Below are 15,600 nucleotides of genomic sequence, written 5' to 3' on the forward strand. Positions count from 1 at the left end.
TCATCTCTAGAACTGGTAATCTGTAAAATGATCTAGCGTTGGTGATGTTGTCCTTGGGACTGGTCTAGGCTGGCAGCATGGTATCAAGGGGATACAAGGTCCCTTACCCTGTTATTGTGCTCTACCAGCAGCCTTTCCAATAATTACCGAATCTCAAGGGACAAAACCAAATCCCCATAAACTGCCTACAATTTCTCTTTACTCTACCTTGGTGAAACCTACACTAATCCTGTCTTTAACCCTGTCCGCCAATATGTTTTCAATTTTTTGCAAGTCCTTTCTTAACCCTGTCTTTAATCAACAACAGTTTTTACTGTAATGCAATACAGTCTATGTGCCTCAGCAGTGATGTATCAAGTGTTTCATAGGCTCAAAGAATACTTCACTAAATGCACATATTATTAAGATCATATAAACAACGGGGTAAGTTTGTTGACTTTTGTGTTTTATTCACATTACTTGTTAAGGAGACAAGTTTCAAAGTAAATGCACAGGACCTAAGATTGATTGTTATATTTGCGTAAATATTCTGACCATTGATGGCCAAAAAAACAAAACAAAACAAAACAAAACAAAACAAAACAAAACATATTCCCATATGCCTATATAGAGTCCATCATGTAGAATTTCAGAAAATAAACACCTAATGAATGTACAACTCTTTCAGCACTAACTAACTAGACATAAAGTCAATCCTAGACTAGTGGACTTTTTTTTTCCCCTGGTCCATTTGAGTGTTAATGACATCACACGCACAAGTTTATATTACTAAAATAAGCAGTTAATTTCTCAACTTAAAAATATATATCTGAAACTGAAGCATGGTGGTAAATACTTTTATTTCAGAATTAAAAATCATGGTTACAATGATGAAATGAAACCAGTCAATTTCAGTTGTATAATAAAGTCTGCTTATAAATGAGGGGCTAATCCAAGGGGTTAGGAAAACTCAATTCCATCAGCCGACTGCCCTAACCCAAACTCTCCCAGATTTCACAAAGGTAAGATTAAAAAAATTAACTGACTCCCAGTACTTCAAACATGACCTTGTTCGTGCCAGGCTGGCATTGTAGATAAACAAACGAGCAGGAACGCTTCGCTCAAATCAGTAACATGTGAACTTTACTCAGACCAGCCAGAGAGCCTGCAACTTTCAAAGGCAATGGGATCAGCAACACAACATTGCTCGAGGGTATTTAAATAACTGTGATCAGATATCACCACCTCACGGTCAATGTTTTTTTGGATGATCCTAAGCAAATTACTTTTTATTGTAGTTTTTAAAAAAGGGGTTATAAAAACAAATGCTCAGTTAGTTATTTCAGGGGTGACTGCTTGAGGGGGCAAAAGATGTTGTAGGTTACTTGCAGACAAGTGTTACTTATAAGATAGGTTGGATTGGCAATACCCTATTGAGCCTAAGAAAAACGAATTAGTGAGCTGTTCAAATTGGAAGCTAAATACTCTTAAGATGTAATAGAAGAAGTAGTGAATGACACCCAGGTCACAGAAGCTGAAAATAGTATTCCTCAGGCAATCTGGTATTGATTTTTGTTTGTTTGCTATGAAGGGAAGCTTTTATGAATTGTCAAACTGACAATTTAACCCCCTTTTCACAAAACAAACAGATGATCTCGTTCCTGACAGTACTGATTTCTAGTAAAATGACATTACAGAGTGGCTGACAATATTTATAGAATAGATCAAGATGTTTTTTTTTCCATATATGCAACAAGTACCAGTAGCACAAACTCAAGAAGGTATGTTACTGTGCCCTAAAGTTTTATCAGCAACTTCCTCACTATCTGACTGAGAAACCCTATTAAGAGTCTGAGGTCCTTGCACACCATGTTCCTGTGTCAGCCACATTTTAAATACAAACGTTTTGGAGCTCGTGCTTTTTCGGTCCCGGGTCCACAGATTTGGAATGCTCTGCCTGTTGAACTCCGCCTTACTGCTGAAATTCTCCCTTTCAGGAAGAAACTAAAAACATTCTTATTTCACAAGTAATGCTAATTCAATCGGGAGAATCCACTGTCAAATGCTTTGACACTGATACGTTATACTGTGTGTTGAGTTTTATTTTTATTTTTTATGTTGCGCTCTATAAAATGTTTTTAAATAAAATAAATAAATAAAAAAAAATAGAAATGAATTGAACCTGACATTTAATAAATAAATAAATAAATAAATAAATAAATAAATAAATATTGTAATTTTGTCAACATTACTTGAACACTTTGGATGGTCATTTTGTTAGTATTTTAAACCCAGAAGTAAAGCATTTAGGTTTATGTGGGCAAAGAAACAATAATTAAAAGCTGTAATGTATACAGTACTAATTTCCATAACTCAACAGACCCAAACAACAAAAACATTAGCACAGAATGTATTTATTTTCAATTTTTCTAAATAAAATTAATTACTGTTACAAAACATATTTCTGTTTATTTCTCAGCAATTTGTTGCCCAACATTCCTGCTCCTTTGTAACCTTAGCCATTACTCCTGCTGTGTAAAATCATGCAAGAGATTAAGGCTGCAATGCATCGAGTCAGGGAAGGTGAAGTATGGTGCTGGAGTAGAAACCTTTGAAAGCTAGGCAACCATTACCATGTAAGTGACCTATATGAAACTACTCACCATAGTTCACATATTTATTCTCAGGTTCCAGCCTCTAGCTGTTCTCTGATAGCCCTAAATACTTGACAAACTGAAGCCCTTTCAATTTCTGTTCAAATTGCCTCATCTCTCTGTCAGAACACCATGGGGGACTCCATTAGTTTACCAACGCCTTTCCCCCCTCTGACAGTCATTTAGCCAGATCCTTGTTGTGAAGGCTGTCCATGTCAAATTAGCCAGGGCCCCTATTGTCCTTATTACCACTCGAGAAGCCATCATAAGTAATGCTACGGGGTTCCTCAGTTGTCACTAGTTGTCAGACAGAAAGGGAGTGTAGTTACAGATAGCTGACAGGTAATTTTAATGTCTACAATTATCCCAATTAGTCTTGTCATAAACAATTCGATAAATCTGCGCCAATGCAAACCGATAAACACACCAAGGTCTTTTTTTAATGAGTAAATCAGTGATATAATGCTCTATTTTTTGTTTCAATACTAAGCTCAGCTGTGTGTTGGCAGTCGCTACCTGGTCAGCACAAATTGTACTATCTCCTTTCATTAGCTCATCACTTTGTGAGAATTTGAAAGGCCGTGACAAAATTCATTTAAGGAGAGAAAGAGCAGATTGCCTGAAGCAGATGTTATAAGGGAGATAAAACAAAAGGGTTTTTCCTAGACCTTCAGGATTGCAAAAGGGAATTAAAAGAAAACTATTGTGGGGTAACATTGTAAAAAAAATAAATGAATGATGACAAGTGCGGTAAAGGGAAGTGGAAAATATTAAAGAAAAAAAAGCAATGGAAGTGTTATTTATAATATAAACTAAGAATTTAAAAAGGCCATCTTACTGTTTTGTTTTGTAGAGCTATGACTGTTGCCTAACAGAATTTGGTTTCTAGCAGAAATGTAATAAATCTCTTATGTGTAAAGCATAAGCATCCACATTAGCTATCATAACTCATTATTATCTATACTCTGAACTAATCCAACAACTGTAACTACATATTGTCCCTAAACTTTAATATAGTTAAACAATGTTGGTTGAAAAACTGATTAAGAAACATTTTAAATAAACAATGCAGCAGTACTAGTTTAATTACAACCTGTAAAATGTCCAATACTCCAATGTTATTTAGTATAACATTCTTAAAATGATAGGCCGTCCATGAATGTGAGAACTGCGGTGGCTGTTCTAAATAATTTGTGAAACATGAAAAACTGCCTGACTGTTAGTTAAGATCTCTCTGCACCCTGTCTCTTTTGCTGACCCCAGTCGAAAGTGATGGCTGAAAAACCCGTCACTGGGAAGTTGTAATAGGAAATTGCTCTTGGCAACTATTTGTTCAAGCACCAGAATTATTTTTGTGCCAACACTGAGCACCCCATTGGAAAACAGGGCAGGTCTCCCTAATGAGTAATCTTTTTCAGTGCAGTCTTGTCTGGGCATGACAGTTTACGGAGAGGCTTAAAAAACTCGTAATTACCAGTGTTACAGGGCAATTAATGCATATTACAGTGCACCACTCATGGCGGCAACTGTCATTTTCTCAATAAAAATGAGTACTCTTCAGCTAAAGGTGACATTAATTGGGCCTTTAATGACTATGCAGGGGAGCTGAAGCCAAATATGAACAAAACAGCGATTCAATGAATGACTTCAGCATTGACAAAATTGTACTAAAATGAGATTAATTGCTGTTTAGAAAAAAAAGTCTAAAAAGCTATTAAATTGCAGGGTTTGAGTGCTGGGGTTGATGATTGTGATGTTAATCCCACATTTTTCAAAGCAGGCAAATATTCAAGTAAATGCCACTACTGCAAGCGACACACAATTTGATATATTTGTCTGTGAGAGCACTTGTGTATTGCTATCAAGTGGCTGGACAAAAAAAAAAAAAAAAATCCTTTGGTACATAGAGCACACATTTGTTTAAAGGGTTGTCCTGTACATAACTGTTCAATTTTTTTTTATTACAGACATGTAATTTAAGATATATAAAAGCTGCATCTACCACAATGGACAAAACAGCACTTAGATTGGCAGGCACTTCTGTAAGCAAGACAAAAAAAAAAATAATGAAGAAAACATGATGTTGCACAAGTATTTTGGCAATTTTCTATCTAACCACTGTAGATTTTTATAATCATTTATATTATTTTTATCAATAATAAGCCATCTATTCTAGTTTTCTTTAAAGCAAAATAAATAGGTTAATATTATTAGTTTTAAAAGAAAACAGAATGAATGAGACAAACATCAAATGAGGCATCTACTACAGCTATATATATATATTATAAGAATAAACAAATATTAGAATTGCAAAACAATTCACCTTCTAATAGGAGAGAATATAGAACATCTTTCAAGTGTTAAGGGACAGTAGAACCATAAGCATTTTCTGAAAAGCCTTAAAGAATGTAAAATTCTGTTGAAGCACTAACTCAGAAAATGAAAAGTTTTAAAGTCCCATTGGTAAGGTGACCATATGGCTCCATGTTCAGGCTTTTCAACTCACAACCCAAGGCATTCTGGTACGTTTTACCTGTCTCAGATCATGTAAAATATAATAGGCTTTATAGCAGAAACAAGGAACCACAAGATGAAGAGCACATGTTTTTGCATGGAACAGAGGCCTTAATCTGTGGCACCTTTGTTTGAATCCAGCCAAGGAATTGAATTGACTTCTGGGTATCTCAGAACAATGGTTTATATATCACAATACGAAAAATAAAATTGCCATGACAATAGCAGTTCCTAAAAGCTTCCTCAATGCAGAATGTGGCTGCATTGTTTGTTTACTGTACTTCCCTTTCATTGTAAAACTGTAAAATACAAAAGCATAATCAGTGCTAGACTCCTAAAGAGCTTAAACTCCAGAAAACCCTTTGGGGAATTGGCTTCATTCCTCTGTTGTAACACGTTTCATAAATCTCAGCCTCACAAGGGACAGTGTTTGTGCAATTACTCTCAATAAGTAATAAGGGCCTCGATATAGCTTCTCTGAACATGTAATATGCTTATTCTTGCCAGAGACAGTAAAATGACACTTTAACTCTCTAAACTCAGCCCCATTCGTTTCAGTGCGCCGACGGTCTGAGGGACAGACGTCACACTAGAGAGGAAAAAGAGAGAGGGATGGAGGGAAGGATTCTGTTTAATATAGAGGGAGGGAGGGGGGTACTGTTTAATAGAGGGAGGGAGGGAGTTATTCAATGTAGAGAAAGGAGGGATACTGTTTAGTCTTTTTACGACTTCGGTCTATTTCTTCTCTTAATAGAGGACATTTCACTGCCCTAAATAACGTATTTCAACACAGCATACGCAAAGTCAGTGCCGTCTTACAGGCACTTCACTTTGCCTACTGTGCAGTGTTTGGATTCAAGGCAACTCAAACAACTATAGGCTGAAATCACTTTGGCTTCCAAGCTGTTCCTACTATTTCTATTGGGATTCTGATGATCCCATTATTATGAAATTACTGCACTTCCTTAGTGGTAGAAGGAACTTGGCTTCACCTTGTTACTTACATATCCTACTAAAGCATTAATGTAAAAAATATATATTATAAAACCACTATTAATGACTACATTTGTAGTTATTATTCAACTTTTTTGTTATTAAGGATGCTAAGGGTTTAAGCTTTAATGCCACCTTTTGCTATCAACAGCTCATCTCTTCAGGTCCTTCCTGGTGCTAATTAGTGCTTATGCTAAACAGTTTTTTTGAGCCATCTATGACTACAAAATATACATCAGTGACCAAACATGATTTTTTTTTGGAATATAACCAGTTCCAGTTGGGACATAACATATTCTTCAACTGCCATCAATTTAGAGAGTTTAGCTAAGACTTAAATTCATAAAGGATTACAGGTTTATTACATTGGTTCTTAGCTTATGCCATCTGTTTTGTTTTAATTAAGGTTTATGTAAAAATTTAAAAACTGCAACCAGATCACGTGTACCTTGGTTAAAAAAGAATATCGAATATTCATCTTATATGGGAAGACAAATCTGTGTAATAGTTAAAGACAAGCACTGACAAAACCACTAAATCCAGGTTGTCAAACATAATTTATAATGTAGAGTTCTACTTTTTGCTGTTAAAACAGTACTTATGAAAACCAAAGCGATATGGGTGACTGTTTACAACTTCCTATTAAAAGTCTGGCTGAGAGCACTTTAAACTTTAAACTTTAGGTTAAAGAAAATCATGTGGAGATCTCTGTGCGATGGCCTGGTGACTTTATATCCTCTTGTCAAAGTTCTGTAGTTTTATTTGTAGTGATACATACAGGAGGAGGTTGGAGGTTAAAGTTGATAGGAGGGCCAACAGGAAAACCAACCAACCACTTTCAGAAGATTACAGCGTTTAACATATTAGGACCTTTCGGCAGTTTTTGCTAACTTTGAAAGTCTATATTTCATACGTTAAGACAGCCTTTAAGAAAGGAGCCCAAACATTTGATCAAACGTTGCAATTATGTGACCTTTTCTTTTTCAAAAGCCAATAGGTTTCAAAGTCAGTTTTAAAACATTGATTAAAATCTCTCTCCATTCTTTGATTTGAAATGACATTTGACAAGGTTGATAATTTTTCACTGAATTGCCAAAATAGAATTTGACATCTGTTGCAGCTGACAAACTGTTTTTTTTCTTTTAATATTTAGATAAATATATATTTTTGAAGATAAACTGCCATTACCATAACTCAGTAATTATGTAACGGGACAGAACACTGGTAGTAAAACTTGACAGAAAGAAGTTGTAATTAATATATATACCAACTTATTTATAACAAATTTTCCCTTTTCATTTGAAATCACTGAAAAAATCAAATAATTGAGAAGTGGTGTCTGGTAAGCTTAGGAATTATTACACTTGGCCAGCATTTCGCAAGTTTTTACAAATGCTGACTGCATGTCAATATTCCCTGTGCAATCAGTCGCTGCTAATGGATAATTCTAAATACAGTAAATCACACACATGGGATGGACAGAAAAAGGCCTGACAGACTTCATGGATAAATAGCTGAATGTATACAATAAACTATCAGTCTGAGGTAAACGTTTGCAATACAGATCTTGTATTACAAAAGTATGTGTTACAGGCTTTCCATGTCTCCAGTAGTATACTGTTCACAGGCACTTGCAAACAGTTCATTTTAATTGGCTGTCAAGGTTTAAAAGTTTGCCTGAAGTAAGGACTGGCATAGACTTATCTTGACTTGATTAGCAGCAAATGTTTTGCACTAACCTTGTATACATGTGAAATATCTTAAATTGGGAGCAAGTAGTCGGTCTAAAGATATACATTAGTAAGAAATGATGACAGATATCAAAGGTCACATCTCAATTTCTGTTTCCTCATATGTGTTTGATTATCTCACCAAAAAACTATGAACTTCTAGATGTTTCAGCTATCGAGCAATCACAGACCTAAGTGTGTGTGTGTGTGTGTATAGAGAGAGAGAGAGAGAGAGAGAGAGAGAGAGAGAAATAGTACGTCAAATGTAGTGGTACTGTTAGAAGAATAATTTAAAGTGAACACTCCACACAAAAAACTTATTTTTGTGAAGAAATTCTTGGTTTGTTGATCCGTTGCACAAGAACGATGCGTGTAATTTGGTGAAAGGATGTGGCGATCCTGATACAGTGCTCCAATCTGTCACATCCCAGGTGATTGCACAGCTTGCTTTTAACAACAAACAACGTAGCTTCACATAAGTATGTGCTTTACAAGTATTTTTAGATGCCAAACAGGTATTTATCTCTTGGTACCTGCATCCGAAAGTCAGCCGTCTTGTTACTGGATTTGTAGCACTGTTGTAAAGAAAGACCATTTTGAAGCTCAAGCAACTCTAACTGCACAGCTGCCTTATCTGATAAAAACGGTTTAAGACTGGAAACCAATTCCTGCGCATTTTGTTGGAAAGGAGCATCCAAAAATGTTAAAGCTGGAAAATGTCTGTGAAGTGACTGTCAAATTTATCTACCAGCTCTGTGATATGGTTTGTGTACACATTGGTAGGGAACTGCTCAGTTAAATGTGGATTTTTACGTTTTATGTGTTATGTTGTTTACATCATTTTTTAAAAATGGTAATTTAGCTTTGTTGAAAACTTAAACAGGCTTTAAGTTCTGCTATTGTTTTTTCTTTCTGGATGATTTGTACTTTGATGCCAGTTTAAGTTGTAGCTTTTTCCACCTTCACTAGCAATTGCAAAATAGTCATGTTCCCACTGTGATAAAAATGTGTGCTTGCCTGCTGGGGTAAATTCAATCTACCTGAGCACTATTGTGTGGGCTCCATGCTTGGTCCTGCAGCTGTCTGATTCCGGCCCCGTAGCTGATTCCAATGTTGCTCTTGTAGAAGAAATCTCATGGCCACGTTTATTTCATTTCTCTGAACCTGTGTGAGTTTTATCTGTCCTGTTTAATTTTGGCGTTTTAATCAGCCACTTATCTATTTAAATTTCTTTCAATAATACGCTGTACCTTATGCTTAGTGTTCCGCACTTTCGGTCTCTATCTTTAAAAAAAAAAAAACTTTCCTGGGAATTTTTCTGAGTTTATTTTACAAATATTAAAATAGGGATACAATCAGTAAAAATTGTTTTTAACTGAAACATCAGGAAAAAAAAAAAAAATCAGGAAAAAAAATCTCGGTATACACACTTTACATGTGGAATATGATGCGTAGCTTTAGTTTCTTATTAAGTGTAATGTCCCTGGCATGTATGATGAAGCAGAATCTGTGCAAGTCGAGAACACATTTTCCCCAAGTTAGGTGGTACTTTGCGAACATTTGGGCAATCGCTGTGCTGACGGAAATAGTATTTGCAGGTATGAAGGTATGAACATGACATCAGCACAAAACATGCCAGGTTTATTCACCTTGAAATCATAAAAAGAAAAGAAAATTGACAGAACCGGACGGTGCAAGCCATCGGGAGACACGTCAAAAATCACACTGGACATTTCCATCAATGCGTTTGTAAGAGGTTCGATTTCTTCTTAAAAATAATAAATCTTCTTCAGGTAAAGTTAATCAAAAATAGATTATTCAGGAATCAAAATGCAACCAAGAACGAAACAAATCAAAGGTGATACATCAGTGATCTCACATACACGTCTCAGTTGATGGTGTTCTGAGCCGTCATCAGTGTAGATGTTATTTTCTGAGCTGAGCTGAGCTGACCCAACCTGACCAAAGAAATTACTTCGTACAGCACAGATATACAGCTAGCTTATGTAATTTCCTTGACCAAATTTGGTCTTATTTCCTTGGCATGAGACAAAGCATATTCAAAGTTACATTTGCGTTTCTTCTTCACTTTACCAGTGTCAGCAGAAACTCAGACAAAGAGAAGTTACATTTGAGAACAATGCTATGAGTTTTGCTCAATTCTCACAGGCAGCAAAACGCTGTACCCATGCATCACAAGGTCTAACAACAAGACTGGTGACTGCAAATGGCTGATGTGCACCAGCTATGTACAGCTTACTTTTAAGAGTTTATTAACCCTGCGTTGATTCAGAGCGTACATTAAACACAGGAAACTCACACAATGTTTACTGACAGTTTCAATGATTTCTTTACCATTTAAATGGGAAGCATAAGTAACATTAGTATAATGGAAAAGGAACAAAGGCTGATGAAACAATAAGGGCTTGTGCAATTTAACTGGAACAATGTGTACACTGCCCCACACAAGGTGCGTGGTTATCAGAAAAAAACCTACGTGTTCCAATTATATTATTTGAGTTCTGTGACACTTACCTCAAATTACAGCATGTCACTTTTAGCAAAAGTAAATGGTTTTAGAACCAGTTTTAATTGGTTTGTACATAGACTCAAAACAGCTTATTAAGCAGAAACAATTTATGCGAAAACAAACGTGTTATCTGCCCCGAGGTCACAGCTGCATGCCTCTCTATGAAAAGCAAGTCACTCCCTACAAGGCCGGGCAGTACATAGGCAAAAATCCTTACACGTTCCATAAGGTACCAACTAAAGCATCATCATTTTCCGTCAAATATTTACGATTAAGATTGTCGGCGTTAGGAACAGTACTGTCGCACGAAGTCACTAATACACACCTCTCTGCAATAAACAGTGGCTTTCCAGCAAAGCACAGAGCTCTGACAAACTCATTAACCAGTCATTCTTTTTTTAAAGCACGTGTAAAAGCCGCAGAAATGGATTTCTGGTCTCTCAGTTCACTTTCTTGTTTTAGTTGAATGTGTCACTTACTTTCAGTATGTTCTTTTATTCTGTCAGCGCGAACATGTACCTAAATGCAGCAGCATTTGCAATGCTATGCATCCTCTGCCTCATCTGGCCTTAATTTTTCGGTAAAATTTAGAATAAACTGGAAATGCGGAACGTTGTTTATACTGTACAATTTCAATTTGACTTCAAATCACGTGATCTTATAAGGTCTCATCCAAAATCACAAGGGAGAACGTGCTCTTTAAAATATCTTTTGTGAAACGAATTCGAGTTTCCAGAATCTCGGTTATTATGTGATTAAAACATAAAATTACATAAATAAGATTATGATAGTTCAGCTGTTCAAAACAAACGTTTGATATCACACAACAGTTTGCAAAGACTTTGCATTCCCCACCTAAAACATTAATGTAGTCCATATATATATATATATATATATATATATATATATATATGTGAGGCCAGCTGCCACGGGCACAATGGTCTGGCTTTGCAGGCACAAATTTGCCTGCGGGCACGGCTTTGAGGACCACTGTTCTATAGCTACATTTTATTTTAGCCTTGGAAAAAAAAAAAGTCTGTAAAGGACAACTTGTAAGTCCTTGCAACATACATCTGGTACACGGTTATGACAACAAAGTGGTCAGTGTAATTGATGTATGTGCAGTGAGGTGAAGGCAAATAGAGCTAACACAAATCTCCACAGGAAAGGACAAGGTTGAGTAAGGGACACTGGCTCCAAAAGGAGAATAAGTCAGGGTTATTTATAAACAGCTACTTATCACTTCCATCAACCATCTTGCCAAAAGCAATATACCTCAATAGACCAAAATGTTGTGCTATTAATTAGACATGAAAGTGCCCCTTAACCAAGCAAAGCAGAAAATAGATGGAGCTTATTGTTTATTTATTTATCGGTTTACCTCATTATCAAACACTAGTTGCCTTTCCTAAAACACATGAACATAATAAATTGCTTTTTCGACTGCTTCTCGTACATATCAACAGTCGTTCAGTTAATATAAACTAATGTTTTTTCTTCAACATCTGAGTCAGGCATTTATAAAAAATAAACACAAAGAAAATATCTAGGGCCAGAGGAATACAATACTTTTACAAAACTAGCAAGACTACTCAAAAAGCCTATTTTTTTTGTTCCATTCTACAGCCAAGCTGCATATGTTGCGGGTTTAATACAGTTACAAAGGGTTTAACTTTTTATATTACCTTTACACTAGAAAACAAGGCCCTTAATGTTTAATTTACGCTATAACTTGTAAAAGCAAATCCCCATAATACAAAGCCTACAAAAATCTTTTATAGCATGGAACTGCACAAGTCATTAAACTATGCATTCTTCTATTCTATCAGTAATGTGCTTTTTAATGCAACTCTTTAAAGAAATGTATAAAGGTATTGGTAATATAAGAATGGATTTTTTCATTCAACTAAACATATTTTAGCTGTAGAGCTTTTAAAAGGGCAAAATGGGGGGCCTGCATTTGATTACTGTTGACAGTCATCTGACTCATGCTTGAATGCTCTCCTTAGCCTTTAGTGTACAATTGAAGGATCATCTGCCAAGAGATGTGTGCTTTCTCTTCCCTCTTGCCCAGTAATTAAGGCATTTAATACATTTCACTTTCAGTTGTTGTAAAAGTGAACTGTGAAGGTACATGAAATGAGCCACTTAGGAGTTTAAGCTCAGGATATTTATATATGCATCAAACAACTTTCTTTCTTGATAGTTTTTGACAAAATATAAGTAGGGCATCCCAGGACTCATTAAATGAAAGTATGTGAGATGCATCCTTTTAGCAGGGTTTAGGGGATTTTGTTTTTATCCAACTCATCACTTAAAGTCCAGCAGATCTGATGGCAATGCTGATTAACTATACAACTGAACAGTTCAGAAAAAAAAGAAGATTTCCAAAAGTAAATAATCTGAATTTAAGATGGCTGGCACAAGATGGTTAAAACAAAAAACTGGTTTCAGATACTATAAAAGGTTATTGTTATGTTTCATGTTCCTTTTCAGCCAATTTTATGGATACATGTTGATATCAATTATATTTAACATTCTGTATTGCAGCTGGAATCCAATTTATAACCGAATCAGATTTATTATATTTTAAGCAACTATATATAATAAACAAAAAACAAGTGTATGTATTTCTAAATCAAAATATGCATCTTAGTATTAACTGTAAAGTGTATATTTGCCTACTTATTATCAACCTTGTTATTTACCATCATAACAGAAAATAAAGTTAATATGCTTAATGTGATATCTCCTAATGACTACATACTTTATCAAAAGAATGAAGAAACAGTGTTAGACACTATAGAGCAATATGAAGTATATTTTCTAACAGAAAACACATGTCAAAAATATTCCTGAACACCACAGCATAAGGTCACAACTTCCAATCTAATATTTTTGCAACATTTTCTAACAATGTGTTAGCTGGTTTTCCTTTTGTCAAAAAACATTAAATGTTTTACAACATATTTAGTGCCATATTCAATGCACACATAACAGTTTTGACTCTATATGGAAAAAAAGCAGCACATATTCAAAAACAGTTCAGCCATCAAAGCTATTATGTTACACTGTATACAATTTATTTTACGAAACAGCCATTTTCATAAAGGCATACTACAATGGGCGCCCTAAGACAAGATCTAGCACGAATGACAAATGCTGCTGACTTCTGCCTCAAATGGAACCCGGAAGGTCATCACTGAACAAACAGAATACTATGAGTCTGATGACATAAATCTTGAAAGCTGACAAAAAAAATTAAAGTTAATTTTTTAAAGTTCCGTAACAAAACAGGAATTCATTGGAATGACATGCTCCAATGCAATTTTCTTAAGGGATTTTTTTTTTTTTTCATTCTAAACTGTCAGAATCAGTCTTAAAAAAACAAAAACAAATGTTAGGTGCCTCATTGTTTTGTATTCTTCATTTAGATCTTCCAGTTAAACATCATTGTGTCCAAAATGTTTTTAACTTCACTCTTTTATAGCAAATTTCTTTAATAACATTATGGGTTCTGTGAGAGAAAAAAAAAAAATACCAAAAGTATGTGGAATAGGGTAAAATAAAATCATATCCCTTTCATTCTTACGAGAGCAATACTGTCTGACGTTGGTGAGGTATGGTACATTTAATAAATTCATTTCAATGTGTAGTTCTCTTATTTAAAAATACAATTATTTTGAAATCCATGAGGAAGGATTGTCGGGGGGGGGGGGTAGTTTCCTAACTCCCCCTTTAACATGTTTCATATTTAATCATAAAATTGTTAAAAATACCACACAGTAAGCGATTCAAATTCAGTTTTGTACAACCGATCTACTGTATAAATATATCTGCATTTATGTAAAGGAAAACATTTGTTGATTATGTATTGCATTTCATTGAAGGATGTGTTATAAACAGTCAATAATGCATCTACGAGTGTGTTGAAGGATATACCATATACTAGACAGTTATTAATAACAAAAGGCTATAACAAAACAGTTTTATAAGACATTCATTTATAACGACAAGCTTTACACTTGTAATCTGGTGGCATTGAATGTAATTGTAACAAACGGTTACTCATTGTTAATAATGGTCCAATAATGGATCCTTAATCTAGTTCACTGAACTATACACCTTTATCAGAAAAAGTAAGGTAACTGCAGAGTTTGAAACTAAAGTTTCTGCACATCCCAAATGTTCATGACTAGACGACATGGTATACGCCCTATCATTCCCTTCACACTGATTACTGCCCTGAGGACATAGCTTTGTAGCCACAGAAACAGGCTTTCAGCCATTACAGTCTAACAGTGGAATTCACTGCACATATTCATTAAGGAGTCTGTTCAAATACAGAGAATATGTATTAGAAGATGATGATGATCTAAGTGTGGGTGCATTTTTTAAATTTTGAAATGTTTCTAAGCTTGGTTCCTTAAAGCAACAGCTATATACAGTACATGGACTACCTACACCTCGGAATTAATTGCAAATACCATTAACACAGTTAATAAAATAAACTATCAAAATGACTGTTTAATAAAATAGTAAGAAGAATTAAAAATACATTTGTGCATATTTGGCTCTTAAATTGTGGTTTTTCCAAATAAATAAATGCGCAAGCAAGCAGAGAGCAATTTTGAGTGATTGCATAATGCAATTTTTTTAAAATTTTATTTTTGTTTTAATTGTTTTGTACTGTTGTGTTTATCATTGTTTGTTATTGTTGCAGATTGTAATATTTTTTTGGCCCGGTCACCATTGTATATGAAAACGTGTGTTCAATGGTTGTGTCTAGTTTAAGTAATTGACTTAGTTTCCTTTTGTGTATTCCCGAAAAAAACAAAACAAAACAAAACAAAAAAAACTTATATATGAAAAAACCTGGTAGGAACAAGTCTCTGGACTTCCCAATTCAAGAATTTAGGACATGATAGGAGAAAAGGTCCTGGACTGCAATTGATGAAACAGCCACAAAGAGGGATATGACTAAACAGAGAGCTGTGGTGAAAATGTCTGGAATTTTATCCTGCTTTCCTCAAAGCACACAGACAAGAAATTCAATTACGAGGAATACGTAAAGTCTTTGTTACACATTAAAAGGCATTTCCAGATGCTAGCATGGGCTTGGAAGGACCATTCTGTGTATTTTGGCCAGCAGTAGCTAATTTCTGGACCATTGTGGTTTTTGTTATGTTCAGTACTTATT

General features: G+C 35.0%; 1 protein-coding gene across 5 annotated transcripts in view; it reads right to left on the reverse strand.

The window, feature by feature from the left end:
• LOC117422114 (CDAN1-interacting nuclease 1-like) overlaps positions 1 to 15,600 on the reverse strand; it is a 79,411-nt gene that overhangs the window by 7,511 nt on the left and 56,300 nt on the right. The gene's annotated exons all lie outside the window — the stretch shown is intronic.

This window comes from Acipenser ruthenus, chromosome 15, assembly GCF_902713425.1.
Source record: "Acipenser ruthenus chromosome 15, fAciRut3.2 maternal haplotype, whole genome shotgun sequence".
Taxonomy (NCBI): domain Eukaryota; kingdom Metazoa; phylum Chordata; class Actinopteri; order Acipenseriformes; family Acipenseridae; genus Acipenser; species Acipenser ruthenus.